This window comes from Lissotriton vulgaris, chromosome 1_1, assembly GCF_964263255.1.
Source record: "Lissotriton vulgaris chromosome 1_1, aLisVul1.2, whole genome shotgun sequence".
Classification (NCBI taxonomy): domain Eukaryota; kingdom Metazoa; phylum Chordata; class Amphibia; order Caudata; family Salamandridae; genus Lissotriton; species Lissotriton vulgaris.
This window is the reverse complement of record NC_141685.1, coordinates 1,206,128,808-1,206,153,301: the sequence shown is the minus strand read 5'-3', so window position 1 is coordinate 1,206,153,301 and position 24,494 is coordinate 1,206,128,808.

The following is a 24,494-nucleotide window of genomic DNA, read 5'->3' as shown; positions in this document are numbered from 1 at the left end:
AGTTTCAGAAGTCGTGTCAGCAGTAGGCGTAGTCAGAATGATGATTGCCTATTTTCTAGAACATGAAAACACATGAATAAGTTTCTAATTTCTTTAACTGTTCTATTTAAACACTAGAACTTCACTTCCATCTTTACTTACTTCCTTCTGATTCTCCTATGTCTTTATACCATCATGTTTCTCTAAAAGTAAACAAATATCATGCAAAACATTGCACATACAAACTACTTAAAAGCATTGAGTCCTTTAAATTCTCCTTGGTTTTCTTCAAAGCTTTGGTTGTAAAGAAATGTTCCAAAAATTGTTCCTTTAAATAATTAAAGATTATCTTTCAAGTTCTGTTCTGTCTTGCGATGGGCGCCAGAAAAATAAACGTTCACTTAGCTTTCTTTCTGCTTCTTTTCTTTCCTTAGGTGTTTCTGCAATGCTGTGCTGCCATCTAGTGGTTTCCAGAAGAAGAGAAGAATCAACGCCGAGAATCAGGTGAGTTACCAGCTTTCCTCGATCGAAGCTGGAAGGCTAAGCGACGTGCTGCGTTGGGTGTGGCATTATATAGTCATGCCACACCCAAAACGGCTGTTACGTTGCACGTAGTGACGTGCCTTGATTCCCGACCCCCAGTAAAGAACCGGGTCGGGTCTTTCATTTGTTAGTGCTGAAAGCAGCTTGTAGACTGCTCAGCACCAATGCTTGTTTTAGTTCTGCTTAATTGCTGAAACGGAGCAAACCTGACACCAGTTCAAAACGCAAGGGAAATGCTTCTATGTCAAAATGAAAACGAGGAATAAAAACAAGCATTGCTACATGCAAGAGATATCAAAAGCACAATGAGCACTACAAAATAAAGTTATACACCTAAGCACATTAACCCATTCACATATACATATGGAGTGCTGGTTGGCACGGGACAGGGGAGGGTTTCAAAAGGAGGAACAGTTTTTAGTTGCTCATGGGTGACGAAATGCATGTAACACTGTACTAGACATGATGTACAGTCCCTATAGAAATACAACGGTTCAGAGGGGTGTATGAGAACTCAGAGCAAGATCGGGAATCATGACAGTTGGTGGCCATTTTTGTGAAGCCACTAGGCATCCAGTGTGATTTTGCCATACACCTGCATTCATTTTTTGTTCTAGGCCTCCAGCTTCTTTTTGTGACCAAGTGACTGGTGGCCATTTTGTGTAGGCAGCCAGTGTGATTTTGCTATAGGCCTGAATGCATTCTTTGTTCTCGGCTGCCATCTTCTTGTTGTGATCATGTGGGGTGCAGAAATTTTGTGTATTCCCTATAGGCCTGCTTGTCTCCTCCTTGCCCCCAATGAATGCCTTCTTGTTCCGTGTTGTTGTTGATGACAACGTGGCACTAGTTGGCAGGCATTTTGTGAGTCCAACCAAATTCTGCCATTTTTGCCATAGCCTGCACGTATGTCTAATATTTACATTTTACCGTTGCTTTAAGTAATTGGTAAATAATTTTTTCAATTTGTCAACATTTTCTTGTAAAATATAAAAAAGCATTATTTTAGTTTATGCCATTTCCCATTACATCTTTCATCAATCAAATCACCTCCCATGTCTGCTATCGGAGCACAACAGCACTAATTATCTATTGATTATTCCTTCCATTGTCATTTATCCCGACCGTCCTACTCTTAGACATATTTTATTGCCTGATTGTAGTCAGACTCACTACTTTGTGCAGTGAAGAAGTCCCGACTCACCCTCCAAATACATTTCCCTCAAGCAAGACATTTGTCGCAAAGTAAACAATTGTAAGCCTGCCTCCAACCCTGGGCTGTGACCGTGATTATCTATTCATTTCTTTCCAATTCTAGAGGGACTGCCCCATATTTGACATTCTGCAATGTACCACCAACCAATCACAGTGAGCTCCCTAGAAGAACAGGTATGTGCTGGCATGCATTGCATGCTGAGGGATTGTTGTTTGTTGTGATGTGAACTTGTTGTGATGATATGTCATCTTCATGTATATTGAGACATAGAAGAGAGGATTCATGTGGTGGCAGGCACTATGAGACTGGGTGTATTTTTGGTATGCTTAATGTGTTAGTGATGATTCAGATTCGAGATTTACAATGTTGGTGGCCCAAGTACCGATGGCTTATGAATAATTTGCCCCTGAAGGTTATTTTTTGTCCTTCCCGTTTGAGAGACACAGTAGCGATATTCCTTCACCGGGTCCACTCCACACAGTCCAACTGTTTTTTATGTTTTTATGATCACTTATCCTGAAATACTCAGACCCAACAAGCCACTTAGATAATGCATTGTTTGAAAACACAAATCCAGTCCACAAAAAGTAGCACAATCTTTCCCTTCTTGTTGTTCAATAACAAAATTGTACTACTACAGGCCAATCTATTGCATTTTTTATTCAGGAATCGGGACACTGTTGGTACTGAGTTGGGCACCATACTTGGACTCAGGCTCAGGAGGATCACAGATGATGGAGTGACTCAGGGCATTTGTAGGGCGTGACTACTTCGAGGCCTCCACCAGAAGACGTTTTCAACCTCACTGAAACAAACTGATTTTGATGATTGTTGATGGCTTTGAAGGGGCCTTAAGTAAAACAACACACTAGACCTACAAAAGTCTGTGTAGTGATGGTGGTTAGTGGTGTGACTGACAGTGGTGCATAGATTGTTTACTTGATTGGGACAATGCTATGTTGCTCAGTGCTGTCTGGTTCAAATATGAAGCAAATTGTATTGTATTGTTTTGTGGTATACTTATATGGCGCAGCCTGTCACCACCAAGGGCATCCTGGCGCTTTGACCCATGATCCAGCAAAATCAATAGCTCAACCTGTCCTAGGAAAAAGGTAAGTTTTCAGCGCCTTTCTGAAGGCTAAGAGATCCTCAAGACTTCTCAGGGATATTGGCAGGGAGTTCCAGAGTTTGGTCGCCGCTACTCTGAACGAACGGCCACCCATCCTCACTCTCTGGAAGCGCGGAACTACAAGTAGCCTGGACGACGAGGAACGTAAAGCTCGGGATGGAAGATACCAGGCAAACATTCGCCACAGAGGGATTGGGCCCAGGCCATGGATAGCCCTGAATACAATACACGCAGCTTTGTAGCGAACGCGTAAATGGACCGGCAGCCAATGGAGTTCCTGCAACGCTGCCGTAGAAGAGCTGTGGTAGGGGCGGGAAAGGGCGAGTTTGGCAGCCATATTTTGCACCCTTTGAAGCTTGCCCAGAAGTGTTACCGGGGCCTCCAGAAGCAGTGCGTTACAAAAGTCAAGTCGACTTAGGATGGTACTTCGCACTACTTCTGGTCTGGCTTGCTCAGGAGGAGGGGTAAAACCTTGCGCAGCATGCGGATCAGCATCATGCACATTGAGGTGGTCTTATTTACGTGCAGATCCAGCTGCAGGTTGGGCCCAAAAATGACGCCCAGATTACGCGCCGATTGTGCGGCTGACACCGTCTCTGAGAAGGACGGGGGCCAAAAGTCATCTGGGAGAGCTCGGGGAACTCGGTCAGTGGAGCAGTGCAAGACCTCTGTCTTGGTTCCATTGAACTGTAACGAGTTCAAACGGAGCCATTCCGCTGTAGCCTGCATGCACCGGTGAAAAGTCTCCAATGGGACTGCATCCTGTCCCTCCAGAGAAAAGACCAGCTGGGTATCATCCGCATAATTAAATGCGGAGATCCCAAATGATTTAATGAGCTGGACTAGAGGGCGGAGGTAGATATTAAAGAGTATAGGGCTGATGGCTGAGCCCTGGGGTACTCCTTGTCCCACTCTCCGCTCCTCTGAGCTGAAGGGAGGGAGCGAAACCCGTTGCTGACGGCTGTCCAAGTAGGAGATTAACCAGTCCCTGGCCTTGTCTTTGACCCCGCATTCTTCCAACCTCGAAATCAAGGTAGGATGACTGACCGTGTCGAACGCGGCCGACATATAGAGCAACACCAAAAATGCTGCCCGACCACTGTCGACTCGCGCCCGCAGATTGTCTAACACGGTCACCAACGCGGATTCCGTCCCATGCGCTGGGCGAAAACCTAATTGCGTCTCATCCAACCAGGTGTTCCCTTCTAAGAAGCCGGACAGAGTGCGGGTAACCAATTTTTCCATGATTTTGACTGGAAAAGGAAGCAAGGAGATTGGCCGGTAGTTAGAAAGGCACACAGGGTCGAGCGTAGGTTTTTTTAAGAGCGGAGATACCACTGCCTTCTTCCAGCAGCCCGGTACAGTCCCTGTTTCAAACGACTGGCAACAGATGGCATGCAAGGGCTGGAAGAGATCCTCTTGAAACACCTTCCAGAGTTTTGGAGGAAGAGGATCAAGAGGCGAGCCAGATGAAATCGTGAGGGCTAGACTGCCAAACTCCTCCAGAGAGGGAAGGGGAAAGCTGCTCAGCTGGGGTCGACTGGCCCCAATCGCCGGAGCTCCGAAGCTGAGAGCCGGATCCAAAGAAGGAGGAGAAAAGCTACTCAGCTGGGGTCGACTGGCCTCACTCGCCGGAGCTCCCAGACTGAGGGCCGAATCCAAGGCGGGGAAGGGAAAGCCACTCAGCTGGGGTCGACCGGCCTCAATCGCCGGAGCTCCCAAGCTGAGGGCCGGATCCCAGGGGGGGGAAGGAAAGCTACTCAGCTGGGATCGACTGGCTTCCGTCGCCGGAGCTCCCAGGCTGAGGGGCTGATCCTCTGGTCGGGGTCGACTGGAGGGCGTGGCCGGAGCTTCCAAAGTGGTGGTCGGGTGGGTCCCTGTTGCTGAAGGTAACTGGAGACAGACATTTAGTCATTGTTGGACTTGGCCATTTTTGCAGGGTCATCCCAGAAATTTGTGCCTTCCTCCTGTATTTTTTCTGACCTGCTGTTGGTAGTTTTATGACTTTAGGCACTTTACCAATGCAGATCACTGCTAAAGTGCATGTGCTCTCTCTTGTAAACTTGATAAGCATGTCCCCTCTCTTTGCACTAGTGGTCTCTGTAATAGCTCTCTTTAAACATACTACTGAAAGCCTTTCTTGTTATCTCAGCCCCTCCCTAAGACTTCTGTGTATGTTGCTCAATGTATTCACAAGTTTGGACATTGCTGTCTTGTTTGCACATTGGACCTTGCTTTTACCAAGGCTTATTTAGAAAACATTGGACCTTGCTTTTACCAAGGCTTATTTAGAACACTCCTCCCTAGGCCATGTGTTACTTCAACTCATTAGCATAATAACTGAAGCTCTGCACACCTGCTTGTGAGAACCACACCCAGTTCTTCAAACCACACCCAGCTCTTCGAACCACACTCAGCTCTGTCTATAAAAGGCAGCCCCTGAGCCTCACCCAGTGCTTGTGCTCGTCTACCTCCCACTTACCTGAGAACAGATCCTTCGGCGCTGGCACTCCTGCTCTCTCCAGACCTTCATTGACTTCAACGGGTGCAGCTTCTGGCTCTTCCTTCTTCTGGTTTCCGGCTACTTCTTGCCCCAGCCCCTCTTCTGTCCACTGCAATCGACCTGCAAAAGAGAAAGAGGTCAAGGTTAGACTGATCAGTATCCCTTTTCAGCAACAAGTTAGTGCAAAACCTTTTGTTACCTGAAAAAACGTTATCTGTGATTTCTGGATTCATGTAAAGACAATTTGGAACAAGATATCTTCCACAAACTTTGTGGTTTAAACCATTTGTTACAAGAATACTTTGTAGAACTTTGTGAAATAAACATTGTTTTACATGGAACTTTTATTAAGAATCGAACAGAGGAAACCATTGACAGCAAGGCAAACAGTAAATCAAGGACTTGCACAAATTACCTGCTGTATTTGTACAGGATTTGTTTTATAAAAAGTCTGGAAATGTGTGAAAAGTGAGTTTGCTATTAGGAATTTAGGCTTTAGTTATATTAAGGTGAATGTTAGACGTTGGTAATTCTGATAATGATATTCGTTTGATTTTACAGATGTTTTACAGTAATAGAAAGCACATCCCAGAACAGTAACACATTCCAAACCTGGAAGCTTGAGACCAGGATCCAAGAGGTACTTTTAGAAGAGAATTTCTAATAAGATTCAGGTTTAGTCAGGAACACATTTAGGGATAGTTTGCACTAATCTGTTCTTTGTTTATGTTTCATTAGGCACCAGTTTCTACAGAAGTCAGAGAGGGACGCAGATTTTAGCAGCTCTTCTACAGTGGAAATGCAAGAACGGTGTTGCCTCTCTTTTATTTTTATTTTATTCACTTCCCCCTTCCCTTGAGCTTCTGGTTCTTAGTGCACTGTTTTAAAACTAGTGTGCTGGAACAAGCAGTATCAGGGTGGGGTCGGACTGTCTTCAACCTCCATCAGAACTGAACAGAAACTCAGGTGAGCTGGGCTTTGACAGGTCTACACCTGTTTGGCCCATTTAATTTACCTGTAAGTCCCTTCCACCATGGTATTCCATATACCCAGGGCCTGTAAATTAAATGCAACTGGTGGGCTTCTAGGGGTGCTTGTGCCACACACCGAAGTAGCCTTTCAATCCTGACTCAGGCCTCTGCCACAGCAGGGAAAGCACGTGCAGTTTACTGCTGCCACGAGATGGCATATAACGTCGTTGCCATATCTGAAACTCCCCTTTTACTACATATAAGTCATCCCTAATGTAGGCCCTAGCTAGCTCTATGGGCAGGGTGCTTTGTATGTAAAAGCTAGGAGATGTGCCTTTACTGTTTGGCATGTCCTGGTAATGACTAACAGCCTATTTGGTGTCTCAGTGCTGTGAGGCTGCCCTCTCATATGGATGCATTGGTAATTCTCTAATTTGTGCTTCAGTGGTGTTAGAATTGGCGGTCTCTAGTTCGCAGAGGTAGGTACCTTTGTCCAAATAGGGACCCTTGCTCACCCCCTTGGTAGCTTGGCACGAGCAGACAGGCTAATCTCAGAGGCAGTGAGTAAAACATTTGTGAACACATATGGTAATAGAGTGAAAGCACTACATATGGACACCACACCAGTTTAGAAAAATAGGTCATCTTTAGTAGACTTAACACAAGACCAAACAACACAAATACACAATACTGTAATCAAAAATAAGACTTTAAAAGGGTAGAAAATAGCTTAGTTCAATGTAGATGGTAAATGCAACGCTTTACTCTCAAAGTACCTTAGATGAGTCATGCCATGCAAACAAAACGGTCGCAGGGAAGTTGATGCGCTGTTCCTTACACTCAGAGGAGTGGATGCATCGGTTCCTTACTGCTGCAAAGGGGAGGCGAGGCGTCGCTTACCTACTGTGTGGGGAGTTGATGCGTCTTTGATTACTGCGGCCTGGTGAAGATGCAACAAGATGGCACCGCGATGCGATGATCCAGTGCGATGCGGCAAAATGGTGTCCTTGATGCGATGCAACAACATTGGATGTGATGCATGCACGCCCGACGGCCGTGCGGCGAGCTCGGTAATATCAGGCCCACGACAGGCCCTGCAACACTCTTCTCTGGTGATGCAACGGCGACCTCTGCAGCGGCGACACACTTCTCCGGTGATGCAACACGCTTCGCCGGTAATGCAACGGCGAACAGCTGCGGAGGCAGCATGCTTCTTCAGTGATGGAACGGCAACTGCTGTGGCGGCGACACGCGTCTCCTCGTTGCGTTGTGCTCCCAGCTACCATTGACACGCAGTCTCCTCAGAGGGCCCAAACAACAGTAGGCACTTCTCTGCAGGTAGAATTCCCAGCAAAGGAATTCAGGGGAGCTGGTGGTGAAGTCATGTATCTCTGAGACTTCAGGCAGGATACAAGCACACTTCAAGCCCTTAGAGATTCTTTTTCAAGATGATGAAAAGTTCACAAAAGTTCTCTTCAGCAAATAAAGTAACCACTGCAGGCCGACCCCAGAAATAGCAAAAAAACACAGGGGCTGTCTCCTCCTTCAGCTTCCTTGGTTCTTCTCCTTGGCAAAGGTTCACCTTGATTCCCAGAAGTGATCTAAAATTCTGGGGTCTGAGCCCCAATATTTATACCAGTAAATCCTTTGTCCTCTGAAGGCAGAGGGTGCCTGTGCCCAACCAAAACCAGTTCTGTGCAGCTTCCTGGCATGACGTGGAGACAGCATTGTTGAAAGCAGACCTGGCCCAGGTAGCTGAAAGGAAATATCCTCCCCCTACTCTCTATGAGGGCTCAGGTCACTGGAAGGCACACTCCGCCCCCACTCTCTATTCAATGCAGGTCCTATTCAGCCCAGCCCTGACCCCTCAGACTGCTGGAGACAAAGCCCTCTCCAGCCCCCTGTCATGCACAAACCAGATATAGAATACACAAACCTAGCAGAGGCATGCTGGATGGTTAGCAAGAAAATACCTACTTTCTAAAAGTGGTATTTTTAAACCCAGATTGTAAAAATCACCCTCACTGAAAGATGTATTTTAACATTCAGGCACACCAAACTCAAATTTCTACCTAGTTCCCTGGGTCAGATAGGATTATAAGAAGTTATAATCAAACTGCCCACGCGGGTCAATGGGAACAGGTAGCCTTGCAATAGTGGAAAACGAAATTTGCTGTAATTTACTATCAGGACATATCACACACATCAGGGCATGTCCTACCTTTTACATACAATGCACCGTGCCCATGGGGGTACCTCGGGCCTACCTTAGGGGTGACTAACATGTAGAAAAGGGAAGGTTTAGGGACTGGCAAGTGAGTGCAATTGCCAAGTCGACATGGCAGCCCCAGGCTACACACAGGCTCTGCAATGGCATGCCTGAGCCACATTTTACAAGCTGCTTCTGTGGGTCGCACAAACAGTTCTGCAAGCCCACCAGCAGCATTTGATTTACAGGCCCTGGGCACACATGGTGCACTGTACTAGGGTCTGACAAGTAAATCAAATAAGCCAATCATGGAGTCACTAATCCATTACAACAATTTACAATAGGGAGCACTTGCACGTTGGCAGTGACTAGCAGTAGCAAAGTGCTCAAAGCATCTAGACTAGCAAAAACAGAGGAGTCAACAGAAAAAAAAGTAAGGGAGACCCATGCCAATCTAACAAGGTCTAACAAGTGGAAATTTCTGGTACGAGAAGGGTAGTGTGACCTTGTTTGGTATGTTTGGAATAGTAGTGATAAATCCTGATTGGTGAAAGCGGACTTATTAATAATGTTTTAGAAATGCTACTTTTAGAATTAGGCATTTCTGCGGGCTATGTGTCTTTTTGCTCTTCCTAGATGTGTATTGACCGCCTGGCTCTCACTGACAGGTGAGAGGGGATGTGCATTCACTCCAGCCAGTCCCTCTGGGGGCGTTGTGACCTGTTTTTCCTGCGTGAGTCAGTGCTAGGCTGAATAGACCTTGGCTGAATTTAGAGTAGCAGTAGTTTTCCTTTTGCACCTGAATACGAATGTCTGCATTTGGAATGGTAGAAGGAGTATTTCCTGCACCTGAATAGGGCTGTGCCTGCCTTCCCCAATGCTGGCTCCACCCCCATGTAGTGTGTCCGGGCCTGGGCTGGATGTCTGAATGGGGGTTTTGTGCACTTCAGTAGTGGTTGAAGTGGATGAAGTTCCCACCAGAACAGAGACACTAGGACTATAAGTACAGAGACAGTGACCCCATGTGAAGAGAGAAGACACTGCGTGGACTTGTACCTGGAAGGCTGCTGAACAGCCAGCAGGAACCACCGGGGGATTGCTACTTTGCAAGGAGGACCCCTCATGCTGGCCTGCCTGCCTGCATCTAGCTGGGGTACCCCAGTGCTCTGCAAATAGCACATGGTTAGCGCTTTTTACTTTTGTGGCCTGAGCTCAAGGAGGTAAGCTCACTCTGCCCGCATTCTGGACAGGAGCGCCACCATTGCTGTGCCTTTGGGTAGTGCTGCACTCTATTCAGATGTGGGTCCCGTGCTCACTATGCCACTGAAGTGAAGCTATACTGGCTGAAGACGGCTGATAGCCAGAAACCGGTCCTAGGATGCTTGATTCCAGTCCAGGGAAGATAGGGCTTGGCAGTTCTTTCTGGACTGTTCCCATGAGGCACAGGGTCAAGACAGATTTGCATATGGCCATGTCTGAACTGAGGTGTCTTGGTGAGCAAAATAACAATGGATTAATCCCAGATCTGTGACTGGTGGTGAATGTTTTGCATTGTGCAACATTCCATCCATCATCTTGTGTGTTTTGCTGTTCACCCTCTGTGGGAAGGGTATGCCCAGACGTGGGTCCCGTGCTCACTATGCCACTGGAGACAAGCTATCCTGGTTGAAGACGGCTGATGGCCAGAATCTGGTCCTAGGATGCTTGATTCCGGTCCAGGGAAGATATGGCTTGGCAGTTCGGTTTGGACTGTTCCCATGAGGCACAGGGTCAGGACTGATTTGCATATGGCCATGTCTGAACTGGGGATGGCTTGGTGAGCAAAATAACGATGGATTAAACCCAGATCTGTTACTGGTGGTAAATGTTTTTCCACTGTGCCTCATTCCGTCCATCATCTTGTGTGTTTTGCTGTTCACCCTATGTGGTAAGGGTATGCCCAGATGTGGGACCTGTGCTCACTACGCCACTGGAGTCAAGCTATCCTGACTGAAGATGGCTGATAGCCAGAAACTGGTCCTAGGATGCTTGATTCCGGTCCAGAGAATATATGGCTTGGCAGTTCGGTCTGGACTGTTCCCATGAGGCACATGTTCAAGACTGATTTGCATATGGCCATGTCTGAACTGGGGTGGCTTGGTAAGCAAAATACCCATTAATTAAACTCAGATCTGTGATTCGGTGTGAACGTTTTGCCATTGTGCAACATTCTGTCCATCATTTTGTGTGTTTTGCTGTTCACCCTATGTGGGAAGGGTATGCTCAGACGTGTGTCCCTTTCTCACTACGCCACTGGAGTCAAGCTATCCTGGCTGAAGACGGCTTATAATCAGAAACCGGTCCTAGGATGGTTGATTCCGGTCCAGGAAAGATATGGCTCGTCAGTTCGGCCTGGACTGTTCCCATGAGGCACAGGGTCAAGACTGATTTGCCTATGGCCATGTCTGAACTGGGGTGGATTGGTGAGCAAACTAACAATGGATTAAACCCAGATCTGTGACTGGGGGTGAATGTTTTGCCATTGTGCAACATTCCATCCATCATCCTGTGTGTTTTTCTGCGCCAACTCAGCACCACCAAAGCCATGTAGGGACCACCCGCCAGATTAGGAGTAGAACTTGTGTCCGGCGGGTTTTCCTATCTTTTCTTTTGCCATTCCCATGGCGGTGCCCTGAAAATGGATACCACAATAGGAACACAAAAGAAGTTCCACAACGGCATGCATTTGTTGTCCCTGCCGCTGTTGGATGTTGGGGTGCATGTATACAAGGGGGCCCCATAAATGCATCCCCATGGTGGCGGGCCATAGTGTTTCTCCTCTGCCAGCCTTTTCATGGTAGTGAGCCCGTCATGAAAAGACTGGTGGAGGAGAAACTCATAATTTGCTCGGAGGACCGCAGCAGTCAAGCCTTGCATATTACATAGGCCTGTGCGCTGCGCCACTGCCATTGAAGGACGTAATGTGGTGGATGCAGGACCGCCACCGCTGGCCCACTTCGAGAATGGCGGTCATAGACCACCATACCCATAATCGGCCCCTTAGACTGGACCAATCCATAACACAACTGAGCCCTAAAATAACTAAACAAACTAAAACAATCTGTGAACATTTACAATACTAAAATAGACTATGCCCAAATACTAAAGGACTAGAATACCTAGAAACAATAGCAACATCGATCCGGTAAACCAAACCTGTAAACAATTAACAATATTCCCAATCATTAAATAATAATATACACATTTAAGTTTTATTAATTTATTTATTATTGCTAAGAAATTTTTATGTAAAAAAACAAACATATTTTTAAAATAATAATTGACATAAAAAATGTAATCAATAAAAAAATAATACAAATTACCTACACAGCGAAAATCAGAATCTAACAAAACAACTGTACATAAGCCTCCATATATCACACATAAAACAACACATTTCATAAAATACATATAGTCACATAACACTAAAGTACTTACTGTTTTATAGCTGCAGACCTTTGTTCAAACTACAAGGAAACCAAAATTACATTCCTCCTAGTCCAACTTTGAAAATGTTCCAGGGAAACTGAAATCAATTAAATAATTATTTAAAATAAACAAATACATATTTCCTTATTTTAAAAAAAAATGTAAAACTTCTTTCCTCTACAATTCCAAATCAGTAGCAAAAACACCTGCAACAATAAGCAAACACAATTCCCTCCTGCACAAACATTTACATTTCCTTATATTAAACTACACAATTCAACAAAATCTACAACTACAAGTAACATTGGCCATGATTAAAATGCCGGCCGGATGAGCATTTGACAGGCATTGTGTTGTGATGGATATAGGCTAACTAGTAGTCGGCAGTTCTATCCGGTAAATTTGGATGTGACCGCCCATGAGGCAGTTAGAGGCATTCATTTTTTCACTGTGGCTTGTGCAGCAGCCTTAAAAGGGATGCTGTAGAACCCACGTTGAAAAAATTGATGTTTGTAATTATCCATTAACCTTGTGCCAGGCACTATATGGGGCCTGGTACGTGAAGCAAGGATGTTTGAAGGGGCACCATAGGTGCCCCCAGGCCTCATAGCAGAGGGTGCAGGGGATTGGGGTCCTTGCTATGGGCCCTCAAATTCAGTTTCTGACAGCATTTCAATGGGGGTCAGACGGCCACTGAAAGGCTGCCTGAAAGGTAAATCATAATTCCTATGGTGGTGCCTGAGCAGGCACCACCCCATTGTAGGTGATTACTTTCTGAAAGTTAGTTGGATTGGCTCCCTGAGCCCATTGGAATCTTCAGTTGGTCTCTCCGAATGCTGCCTTCAACCGCCGCACATCTTAATGTGGCGGGCGGTCTGACCACAGCACCAGATGCCAGTTGGCGTGCAACCAGCAGGTCGTCGGTTGAGGTGCGACCGACATCATAAGGAGGGATATAACAACATAGACATAAGTAATAAGCTACAACACTATTTTTTGTTAAAAATAACGAATCTTTAACGCAACTCCATATACTTGATAAAACACATTAAACAACACAATAATTTCAAAAAAGCACACTTCAGACTGCATACATAACTTAACTACATCCGCCCTACTTTAGATTATCCTAAAAGTTGTTTAAAATAAACTTACCTTAACCGAAGAAATGCAGTTCCTAACCGTGGTCTTGATTCCCCAACATCGACCAAAAACACAAAAACTGCATATATGTAACTGCCCCCACCGCAAAATCGGAAACCCTGAAGTGTCTTTCGTGGAATATGAAGTCGGCAGACCCCCAACAGTGGGTCCTCCCTAGACCATCCAAATTAATCCCCTTATCCAATAGTAACCCTGCTATTGAAGGGCATGGGTTCCCTAGTACTGTATTGTGTGGCTACCAATAGCATTATATGCTGTTAGAATCACGGATTATGCTGTCTAATATGGGTACACCGCTGTGTCACTTAGGGGATCTTGCTCAGCTACCTGAGAAGACAGAGAGCCTTCTAAATCTGCTGATTCATCTCCTGTCTTCCTGGAACTCTGCCACATCAAACGAGATCGGTGACCAGTGTCTTTCAGTTCTTTTTCTGCCTATTGCTCTGGGAAGAGTGAGAATCTTAGCGCAGTGATGTATGCGGTTTGATATGGATCTGTTCATCAGTCAACTGGAGTACTTCCCCATGGAATTCAAAAAAGAGCATCTGCGACTGATCCATTCCTTTGAGTTTGCCTGGAAATTGAAGCATACATATATGTTTTGTGTCCTGAACGGTTAATGATACTGCAGCACTGGCTTTGTGTATCCAGAAATATCGATATAACATGTGATAGGTACATCATTTTTCCCTGGTATCGGGCATGTTTTATATTAGTATCTCTGTCCATGCAATTAAGAAGTTTTGCAATTACCGGTTGGGGTCTGGCTCCTATACGGATCACCGCACTATTGTCCTGCCGGTAGCAACTCACAAAGACATTGATCCAAGAATCTTTCTATCAAGGTCCCCTCACATCCCTCTGGAAATCCCACAATGGTGTATTTATCCTGGGTACTTTGTTTTATCTGTAGGTTGTCCCTTGTCTTATGTCATGTTATCCGGGAGGTCTCAGACATAATCGCATGTCGCTGGCCAGGACCCACCTGACCCTCACCCTGACTTCCTGGGGCAGCATGAGCAGTCAGGTCCACTGTTCACTGAGGCCATAGGCCCATATCGTTGCCAAATCTGGGGACTGTCACCAGGGATGGCCTAAGCTTAGTACAAAGGAAGGGGACACACCATGCAACAAACTGCAGCTAAACCTAGTCCGGCCATCTCCACAACAGGCGTGTCCCTACTCTATGCTGCCCCTTATATGGTTTAGTCCATATGCAGACCCAAAGCAGGAAAAGCACAGATGTCTCCTCAAACCCCCTTTTGATGGTGTCTATCCCTGGGGTTAAAGCATCTCTAAAAGGTCAGAACTTAGCTAATAGCCCCTTCTACCCCCTCTTCTGTAGGGGGTCAGGACCTTTAGGGCTCCATTAGGATGTCGGGCGGATCCCCACCGCCATGGTGGCGGTGGCGATCTGCCCGACAGAAATGTCCGCCCGCCACCCTTTCCCCCCCCCACATTACTACTCTTTGCTGCCCCTTATATGGTTTAGTCCATATGCAGACCCAAAGCAGGAAAAGCACAGATGTCTCCTCAAACCCCCTTTTGATGGTGTCTATCCCTGGGGTTAAAGCATCTCTAAAAGGTCAGAACTTAGCGAATAGTCTCTTCTACCCCCTCTTCTGTAGGGGGTCAGGACCTTTAGGGCTCCATTAGGATGTCGGGCGGATCGCCACTGCCATGGTGGCGGTGGCGATCTGCCCGACAGAAATGTCCGCCCGCCACCCTTTTCCCCCCGCCACATTACAATGGCTGTCAGCGGTTTTATTTTCTTCTCATTTATCCCCTAGCCTCTGATTCTGACTCTAGTTGTTTGTTTTTGCACTAGTTAAATAAACCTTTCACCAGGAGCGTTTACAATACCAATCTTCACACCATTAAAAACGGGCACGCCGTAATCTGCTGCACTGCCCATGTGAGGTTTGTAGGCTCACGTTGCATTCGTTTTTAGTCATTTTTTTCGTTTCGCAATGCTCAAGTGTATACCTTCTCCTTCCCCAGACAATTACAAAGATTGAGACTAAAGTACGGCCGCTAAGTACCACATACTTAAAGGAATAAGACAACACACCCGACGGGTAAGAACTGTTTTACTACATCTGAACCACCTTGCCTAGGCCAGCCTCTCGAAGCGTGTTTTGCTTTATGTCTCTCCCTCTCCTCTTTTTTAGCACCACTGGGTTTAAAAACGAGTTCCCTTTTTTCAATTAATCGACTATGGGATCATCGTGTAATCCTCCTCATACTTACAGTCAGCACAAATAGAAGCTTCTAAACAAAGGAAATAGAACTTAAGGGTAAGTGTATATGACTCTCCTCCCATACAGCGCTCTCCTTCTTGGTTTGGAAATTTCGCTGATTCGACCATGAGTCTAAACCAATTTCCTTTCATTGTAGGTAGTTTGTTTGTACGCTATAGCGCAGTGGCACAACACGTGGACAATCACCATAAGGACTCTGTCCCTTTATTTTAGTAAAGGTGAGTAATCCAACAGTTATTGGAAAATTGACCCCTTGCTGTAGTTCACTCAATGCCAGTCTAGTAAATGTCAGCAGTATTTCCCTCCATTTACTTCAAGTTCCACCCATATGAAGGGATTTATCTTTCAATTCTTAGCATGGATGTAGAACTTTTAGTCCAATTACAATACCGTTTGAATCACTGGTCGACTGTATCGCTAGGCAGCTCACTTGATGTGGTACATGTTTGTCATGAGAACTACCTAATAATTGATATCATTTCTGCGCCACTTATGCCTGTTTCTTTTCTCTATTTCTATCCTTCACAGGAATTCTCAAGGCCCTGAAGAGAATCCCCTACGACTTCAGTGGGATTCGAAACGCGTAGGCTCTACCTCACCAGTCTACAAAAGCTCTTGGCCACCATTTCTTGAACCTCAAGCATATTGTTGTACATTACTTTATAACATCAATCTCAAACTCGAAATGTTTTCGTAGAAATATAAGAATGTACTTATAAAATAGCTAGTTTAAATGTTCTGGAAATATGTGTAGACGTTGGTATTTGTTCTTAAAATTTTTTCTTTAACTCCTTTTTCTTCCCCAGGTATGTATACATGTTGATTGCCTGTGATATGCCTGAATTTAGAATGAATGATTGAATGTTTGGCCAATATCCTTATGTCCCACGTGTGTTTGTAAAGCTTTTTTGTGTATCAAAGAATTTAAAGCTGAGATATATGTTGAACAAAATCTTTTTGAATAAAAATACTATTAAATAGTACTTCCCCATTTCTGATATTTTGCTCAGGTCTCTGGTGGTTAGTGTTTTTTTTTTAAATTATGCACATCAGTATTGGCATTTCTATTTTGTTGGTTAATTAGTCGGCTCAGCCTTACTGATCAGAGCCAGCCCTTCGTTGTTTCTAGCCATATTACAATGGCACGAGTGCAATGCCTTTCCGCGGCGGCAATGCCGCCACGGAAAGGCAGGCGGTGTTCACTTTGGGGGGCCCCTGTGGGCCCCCGGAGTGAAGGCCAAAGGGGGGTGGCACCTGTGGTACCCCCCTGCATTTACATATTCAAAGCGGTAGGCATCGAGCGGTGCCTGCCGCTTTGATTATGTAAATGCTGCAAAGCATTTTTAGTATTGTGGCGGGCGGAGCACAGAGCTCCGCCCGCCACAATACTATAAATACAGGATGTGCCCGCCACTGTGGCGGGCACATCCTAATAGTGCGTGCAGGAACCCCGCCCTTAGGGCGGCGGTCCCGATTTCCGATAGGAAGGCGGGCGGGCAAAGCCCACCCGCCATCCTAATGGGGCCCTTAGTGTTTAGAATTGCAAATATTTGGGTGGCCATGGCCTCTACACCTCCAAACTACAAGTACCTGTTATTCAAGGCAAGAGTATTCGAGCGAAGCCCAGCAGGCTGCGGAACCAGCACACATATTTCTTTTCAAGCTCATACTGCTTTTTTCCATGGAAACACCGTGCAAGCAGAACAATTCTTAACGTTCCCCCTCCACCTATTGTGCCCAACATTGTTAATGCAACAATGGTAGATTGGGGGAAAAGAGAAAAGGGAATATGAGAGAAAGGGCAGGTCCAATGCTGTTTTCCTAGTTAAAAGGTGATGGTTCAGATAGGCATGAGTGTTCCTGAAGAAAACAGCAAGGTCAAGGGTAAGATATATGCAAAGCATATCTTCAGTGAATACAGTAAACAGTGTAAAAAACAGCTATGTAAATACCTTGGTAATTCCCCTCTTCCATCGGGTGACCCCATTGTTGGTGTGGAATATTGTGACACTATCAAGGCAAATGTGTGTTAGTAACTTGTTTTCTGTTTCAAACCTCATATGACAAAGCCATCATACATTAATTACACCCACCTGAATAGTGTGACAGCTCTCTCAAAAAAGGAAAGAATAACTGAAGAGAAAACGTTAGCTAGTTGCTAGCATAGGCACAGGATATACCTAGAGTATTCCTCACTTTAGGAATTTTTGTAATTAACAGAACTTCTTTATATTTTCTAGGAACTCCATAAATGAACAGGACTTGGCAAATCTTCAAAAACCATAGGAAATAGCCCAGGTAAGTATTAAAAGAAACAATAATGTTTATTTATATGTTTATTTATGAGTTTTATATAGCGCTGGCCAGACCCGAAGGTATTGAAGCGCTTTACAACATTTGTCAAGTGACTGTTGAGTATTCACAGAATTGTAACAGTAAACACAGTGCTTCGAGACGGGTCCTTGATCAGCAAATGTTACGTAGCATTTGAATGCAGAGTAGTACTAGTAGTCATAGTCGAAGGGAGGGAAGGGTGCGGTTAAAGGGGAATGGGCTTGACCGAATTTGTTCTTGTAAAAGTGATTGGATCCTCAGTAGGGTGCGGTTCCATGTGTGGGTCCGTTGTCACTTCGTGAGCTCTTGATTGAGGAGGAGCACTTTGAGCTGGCTTTTGAGTTTTTTAAAGGAAGGGTTAGTCCTGATGTGTACTGGGATGGCATTCCAAATGTTGGGTTCATTTCTAGAGAAAGAGCAAGATAAGGTGTTTTGTTTGCTGGTTTTCGGGGGGATAAGTAGAAGAGTGTTCGTGAGCCTGAGATTTCTTGTCTGCCCTGCTTTTTTGAGTTTGGCGGCTAGATAGGAGGGTTTGCCAGTGTGCAGAGCTTTGTGGGTGAGACAAGCAGTTCTGATGTTAGCGCGCATTTCTATGGGGAGATAATTTAGCTCTTTGAGAGAGGGTGAGATGTGTTTGAATTTCTTTACTCCAGTCACCATTCTGGCTGCTGCATTTGGGGTTGATCTGAGAGGAGCAAGGTGTGAGTTTGCCGTGCCTGTGAGGATTGCATTCCAGTAGTCTAATCTGGATAACATGAGGAATTGCGTGGTTTGCTTAAGATCTTTTGGAGGGATGTAGGGTTTGATTTTGTTCAGTAGTTTTAAGTTGAAGAAAGCACATCTTGCAGTGTTCTTGATCAATCAATCAATCAATCATAGCATTTGTAAAGCGCACTACATACCCGTGAGGGTCTCAAGGCGCTGGGGGGGGGGGAAGCTGCTACTGTTCGAAGAGCCAGGTCTTGAGGAGTCTCCTGAAAGTTTGAAGGTCTTCAGTTTATCGGAGGCCAATGGGGAGGGAGTTCTTGGTGCAAGGTGGGAGAATGATCTACCACCGGTGGTCACTCTTGATGTGTTTGACCATGTCAAGGTTAGGGTCTAGGGTGATTCCCAGTGATTTCACAGAGTCTGCTGGTATGAGAGTGCAGTTAAGAACATCAACAGACTTTATCCATTTCATGATTTGGGGGGCAGCCGTTTGTTGGCTATGAGGAGGATTTCCGTTTTGTCTTGGTTGAGTTTCAGATGGTTTTGGTACAGCCATTTTTGGACTTCTATTAGGGTGTCATTGAGTCTTTGTATGTCTTCTGTGGTTTAGGTTTCAAGGTAGATCTGGGTGTCATCTGCATAAAGGTGGAAGGGTATGTTGGCTTTATTGAGGATGGTGGTGAGTGGCACCATGTAAATGTTTAACAGTGCGGGAGAGAGAACTGATCTTTGGGGAACGCCTCTGTTTATGGGGTGAAGGTTAGACGTGAAGTTTCTGATTTTTGATTCTTTGGGAGCGGTTTTGCAGGAAGTAGGTGAACCATTGTAGGACCACCCTTTCTGCTCCTACCCTTTCTCGGAGTACGTAGATGAGTAGTTTAAGGTTAACTGTGTTGAAGGCTGTCGAAAGTTCCAGGGGTGTAAGTAGGCAGCAGCAGTCCTTGCCAAGTGATATGTGGACATCATCCATGACATTCAGGATGGCTGTCTCTGTGCTGCATCCTTTTCTAAAACCCGATTGGTGAGGGTCGAGGAGGTCGTTGTTGTCCATGTGATGGGTAAATTGATGGAGAACTCATTTTTCTAGTATTTTGGCTAAGAATGGGAGGTTGGAGACACGCCTGAAGTTGTTGAGATTGTTTGGGTCAGCGCCTGTTTTTTTCAGTAAGGGTGTTATTTGCTTGATTTTGAGGCAGTCAAGCATGATTCCAGTTTACAGGGATCTATTTATAATCTTTAACCAGAGTGGGGCTAGGGAGAGTTTGAGTTCTTTAGGCAGTTGGGCAGGGAGGGTGTCTTCAAAATGTGGAGAGGGTTTAGATCCGAAGGTTATTTTAATAAGTTCAGCTTCAGTGATGGGTTCGAAGGTTTTCCAGTTGTTTGTGGATTTACTGAGTGGGTTCATGTCTTCTCTATCGAGGGGTGGACTATCATTGGAGGGTTGGAGGCAATCCTCTAGAGAGAGCTCAATCTTTAAAAAATGTTCATCAAAGAAATTGGCAAATTTGTCTCATAGGTCTTTGGAGGCCAGAGTTGCAGATGGATGTGGTTTGGATGTTTGCTGCCTACTGATATTGAAGATTTCTTTGGGGTGATTTATAGCATTATTTAGAGCACCGCAGAAAAAGGTTGATTTTATATTTTTTTATGTGCTTTTTATAATTGCTCCGTTCCTTTTTGAGTTGATCAAGGTGGGTTGTCGAAGGGATGTTGCACCAAAGTCTTACTGCGGCTCTTAGTTTTCTTCTTTCTGTGTTTAGTTCAGTGTTGAACCACGATCTAGATGGAATGTTCTTGATTTTTTTTTGTTTCAAGGAAGCTATTTTGTCCAACATGGCGGTCATAGATGCATTGTACTGTGAGGTGAGTTCTGTTGTGGACCTGTCGCATGGAAAAGGACGGGAGTGTACTTAACCTTTCTTCTAGTTTTTCGAGGGGGATCTGGCTCAGGTTTCTCGTCCAGTGAGCACTAAGCATAGGCAACAGTATCAACAAGTTAAGAGAGTTAACCCCTTTTACAGGACTGACAAACTCTCTGACCCACAACCACAGAGAAAAGGGAAAAGCAAAAGGCAACCTGCACAGCCATCAGCTGAGACAAACCTGGACCCTGGGAATCCCTGCACCTCCACACAGTGACCACTGAGAAGATAGGAAGGAAGGCCGGGCACGTGGAGACAACCAAAAAAGCAGGGACTGGGTCACTGAATGAACCCTAGAAAGAGAGAGACCCGGGACACCGAAGCTGCACCGAGGAGGACGCTGCCACTAGAAACAAGAAGCTGTACCAAGGAGGACGCCAGCATAGAAAGCAGGTTAGTGACCCAGAAGGGAAGCAGGATCTATGGAAACACTAGAACGTGAAGCATTCTAGTGTGAGGTCACAGGATATTTATACTCTCCTGCTGATGCTCATAGCGAACCACAGCAGGCCTGACAGTACACCCCCCTAAAAGAACTCCAACAGGCCTGGGTTTTCTGGTATACTCTCTATGGAAAAGCTGTAACAACTGAGGGGCAAGTGCATGACTTTCAGATTCCCAAGAGCGACCCTCCACACCATATCCTGTCCAATGTATGAGGTATTGGACCTTCTGTATTACCCTTCGGGAGTCAATAATAGCATCTACTTCATACCAGAGTTCCTCCTTTGGTATCACAGGAGCAGGAAGTCTGTGTAATTTTGTACCTGGTATCACAGGTTTTAAGAGCGAGACATGAAAAACTAGATGTACTCTTAGGGTAGGTGGAAGATCAAGTTTAATAACAACTGGGTTGATCACTTTACCTATTTTATAAGGACCAATAAAACGGGGCTTACATTTGCAAAATCCATTAATTACTCTGGCATATGCAGGTTCCAAATGCTGATGGAGATCTGCCCTTTTCTTGCATACTGCCTTGGCTTTTTCTAGATTCTTAGCAGCAGTTTTTTTGTGTCGTGTATAGTAGAGAAAAATCCAACAAAGGCAGGAACACTGGTAGAAGGTGGAATAGGTTGTCGTAAAAAACGGGAATATAACCCATAATTGCAGGAAAAAGGGGAAAAATTGGTGGCAGAGTGACAACTATTGTTGTATGAGAATTCTGCTATCCAGATGAGTGTATCCCAATCTAGCACAGAGTGTAACAACTGACACCTTTAAATACTGTTCTAATCACTGATTCACCCTTTCAGTTGGGCTGTCTGTTTGAGGGTGATGGCCCGATTAATATCTGACATCAATATGCAATAAAGTACCCAAACTCTTCCAGAATTTAGAAACGAACTGAGCTCCTGTGTCTGATACCATAACAGAAGGAAGGCCATGTAACCATACTATGTGTTGCACAAACAAGGAAGCAAATTGTTTACACGTGGGGAGTGCTTTCAAAGGGACAAACTGAGCCATCTTGGTTAATAGATCTAGAACTATAATAAGTGTATTGTTCCCCTGGGTGTTTTGGGTACCTCCACAATGAAATCCATAGAGATTATGTGCCATGGACTAGGAGGTACGGTTAATGGTTGCAATAGTCCTGCAGGGGCCTGATATAAAGATTTTCCCTGGGCGCACGCATAACACTTCTGAATGTATTGCTTAGTTTCTGCTGCCGTGTTGGGCCACCAAAAGTGGCACTGAAGAAGTTCTAATGTTTTCTTAAACCCAGTGGTGGTGAGAATGACACCATTCAATAGCCTGTTGTTGCAGGGGCCATGTAGGTAAACTTACACCACGCCTGATGTACAGTAGATCTTGTATTTTGGTCACCGCATGTGTTTGCATTAATCTCTCTAGATCTGTGGAATTCTGAGTCTCGCCAACTGCAGTTATCAATTCTTTTTCAGAGAAAATTGCTCTTATAATTCAATCTCCTATAGTCAGTGAGTACCGTCACAAGAGTCCCTTGAACCCAATCGTCCATATATGCAAATATTATATATCTATACTACTAGTATAAAGAGAGAACAGAAACCTTTTGGCAAGGTAAACACGGGAACCACAGCTCCAATCCTCACACCCAATACATTAATGGAATCCTCAGGGTGTGTAGATGGACATAAGCGACATAAAATAAAAATAAAATGTAAGGTAAAAAATTAAAATTTCAAAACAAAGTAGTCCCCTAAAACTAGCGCCGGCCGCGACGTAGCGCTGACCGCGACCTAGACGTGATGACGACAGGCGGGGAGGAGTGGTGACGAGCGGCGAGGAGTGGCAGTGAAGTCTGGAGCGGGCGGCTCAGGTAAGGCAAAGGCAGGCGGGAGGCGCGAGGCGGGAGGCGGTCTGGGCAATGTCGGGGCGGGCGGGGGGCGGCGGCGAGGCGGGAGGCGGGAGGGAAACGATCTGGGCAATGTCGGGGCGGGCGGGAATGCACAGAGGCATAAAATGCTGCCACCAGCCCCCTTATGCCCCGGGCAATGCCGGGGCGGGCTGCTAGTATATATAGATATATATATATATATATATATATATATATATATATATATATATATATATATATATATATATATATATATATATATATATATATATATATATATATATATATATATATATATATATATATATATATATGATGCAGTATCTCGTCCATCAAATGATACATGAGGACCTTACAAATGACAATTAAATAAAACAAAAGCTTTGGATGTGAAGTATCAAAAGCCAGGCATAAAGAAAGGCACAAGTTCTATTTTCTTTGTCATGGAAGAGAAAGATACTGGAATTCTCCTTAGAGGGCTACTTATCATTCAATGCCATTTATTTTTATTGTTATATGTAATCCATTATTCCCGATTTATATTTACATTGGGCTTTAAAACCATTAATTTCAAAACAATATGACTGCAGACTTTTTTCTTGAATAGCTGAAGAGGAAAAACCCTATTCAAGTCACATACACAGGTTTCCACTCTATGGCATGGCTTACTATCAGGATAATAATGTGCTGAATTTAATTAATATTTCGCTTCATACCGTTTCACAATGTCTGGATGCATGGCCCCATTACTAGGGGCAGTTACGAAATACTGCAAACGCTGGAAAGCACTTAGATACTTTGTAAATGGATTTTTGTGAGCACCAGGTGAAAGTCATTTCCTGGTCGTTCAACCGTGAGCTTGAAGTACATCAACAGAGTCCATAAGGCTTTTTCGAGGGAATTACTATAAATGAAATTTGATGAGCAGCTTCATCTTCATTTGTCAGTAAACAGAATTAGTATAAGGGTTGTCTCTGCAGCAGGAAACATCTGGCTTTGAGCGGGGAGCCCTGTGCTCTTCTATATTTTAGGTCATTCTTACGTTTTCAACATAGACCTTGGGGGAATAATGGCAGCCCGGACACGTGATGCTATAAAAATAAGTGGTATTGTCAACTGCGTTTAAGCCTCTTCCAAGACCCTGTCACTTTTCGTCCTGTATGTCTTTTTATTTATCATTTAAAGGGGGACGTGAATTAGTTGTGAAAAGTTTGAAAAGTATATCCAAATGTCTGTCAAAATATCAACAAAAGAAGCATTGTGCTAATCACGAACCCCACAATATTGTGCCGTTAATCCCATCTAAGTATAAATTTGCTATTCTTAACATCTACGTATTTTGAAGATATATATTATCAAGGTACATATAAGCAGAGTTAGGTAAAGTAAACTGTAGTGTTGTATCATTTGTGTTGGAGTTATTATTTGTGTTGTGAAAGCGCAGGCGCTCACGCTCTGTTGACACAATGTTGGGAGGATCCAGGTTGGAGGGTGGGTGGCCATTGGAGGAGTTGGACCGGAATAAGGACTGGAGTGTCTCCGTTAATTTTGGCTGTTCAACTAAATAAAGAAATCATAATTGCATTTGGAGTACGAATTGTCATAACATAAATCTATACATGCATATATAAACTTACCTTAATGATATTTTGATTCGCAATCTTTTGTCCACAACATTCTAGTTGCAAAGCAATCTGGACTCGCCATTAAGGTAGTATGCCCATGCCAATATGAGATCAAGTCTTGGCTTTAGTACAGATGTAACTC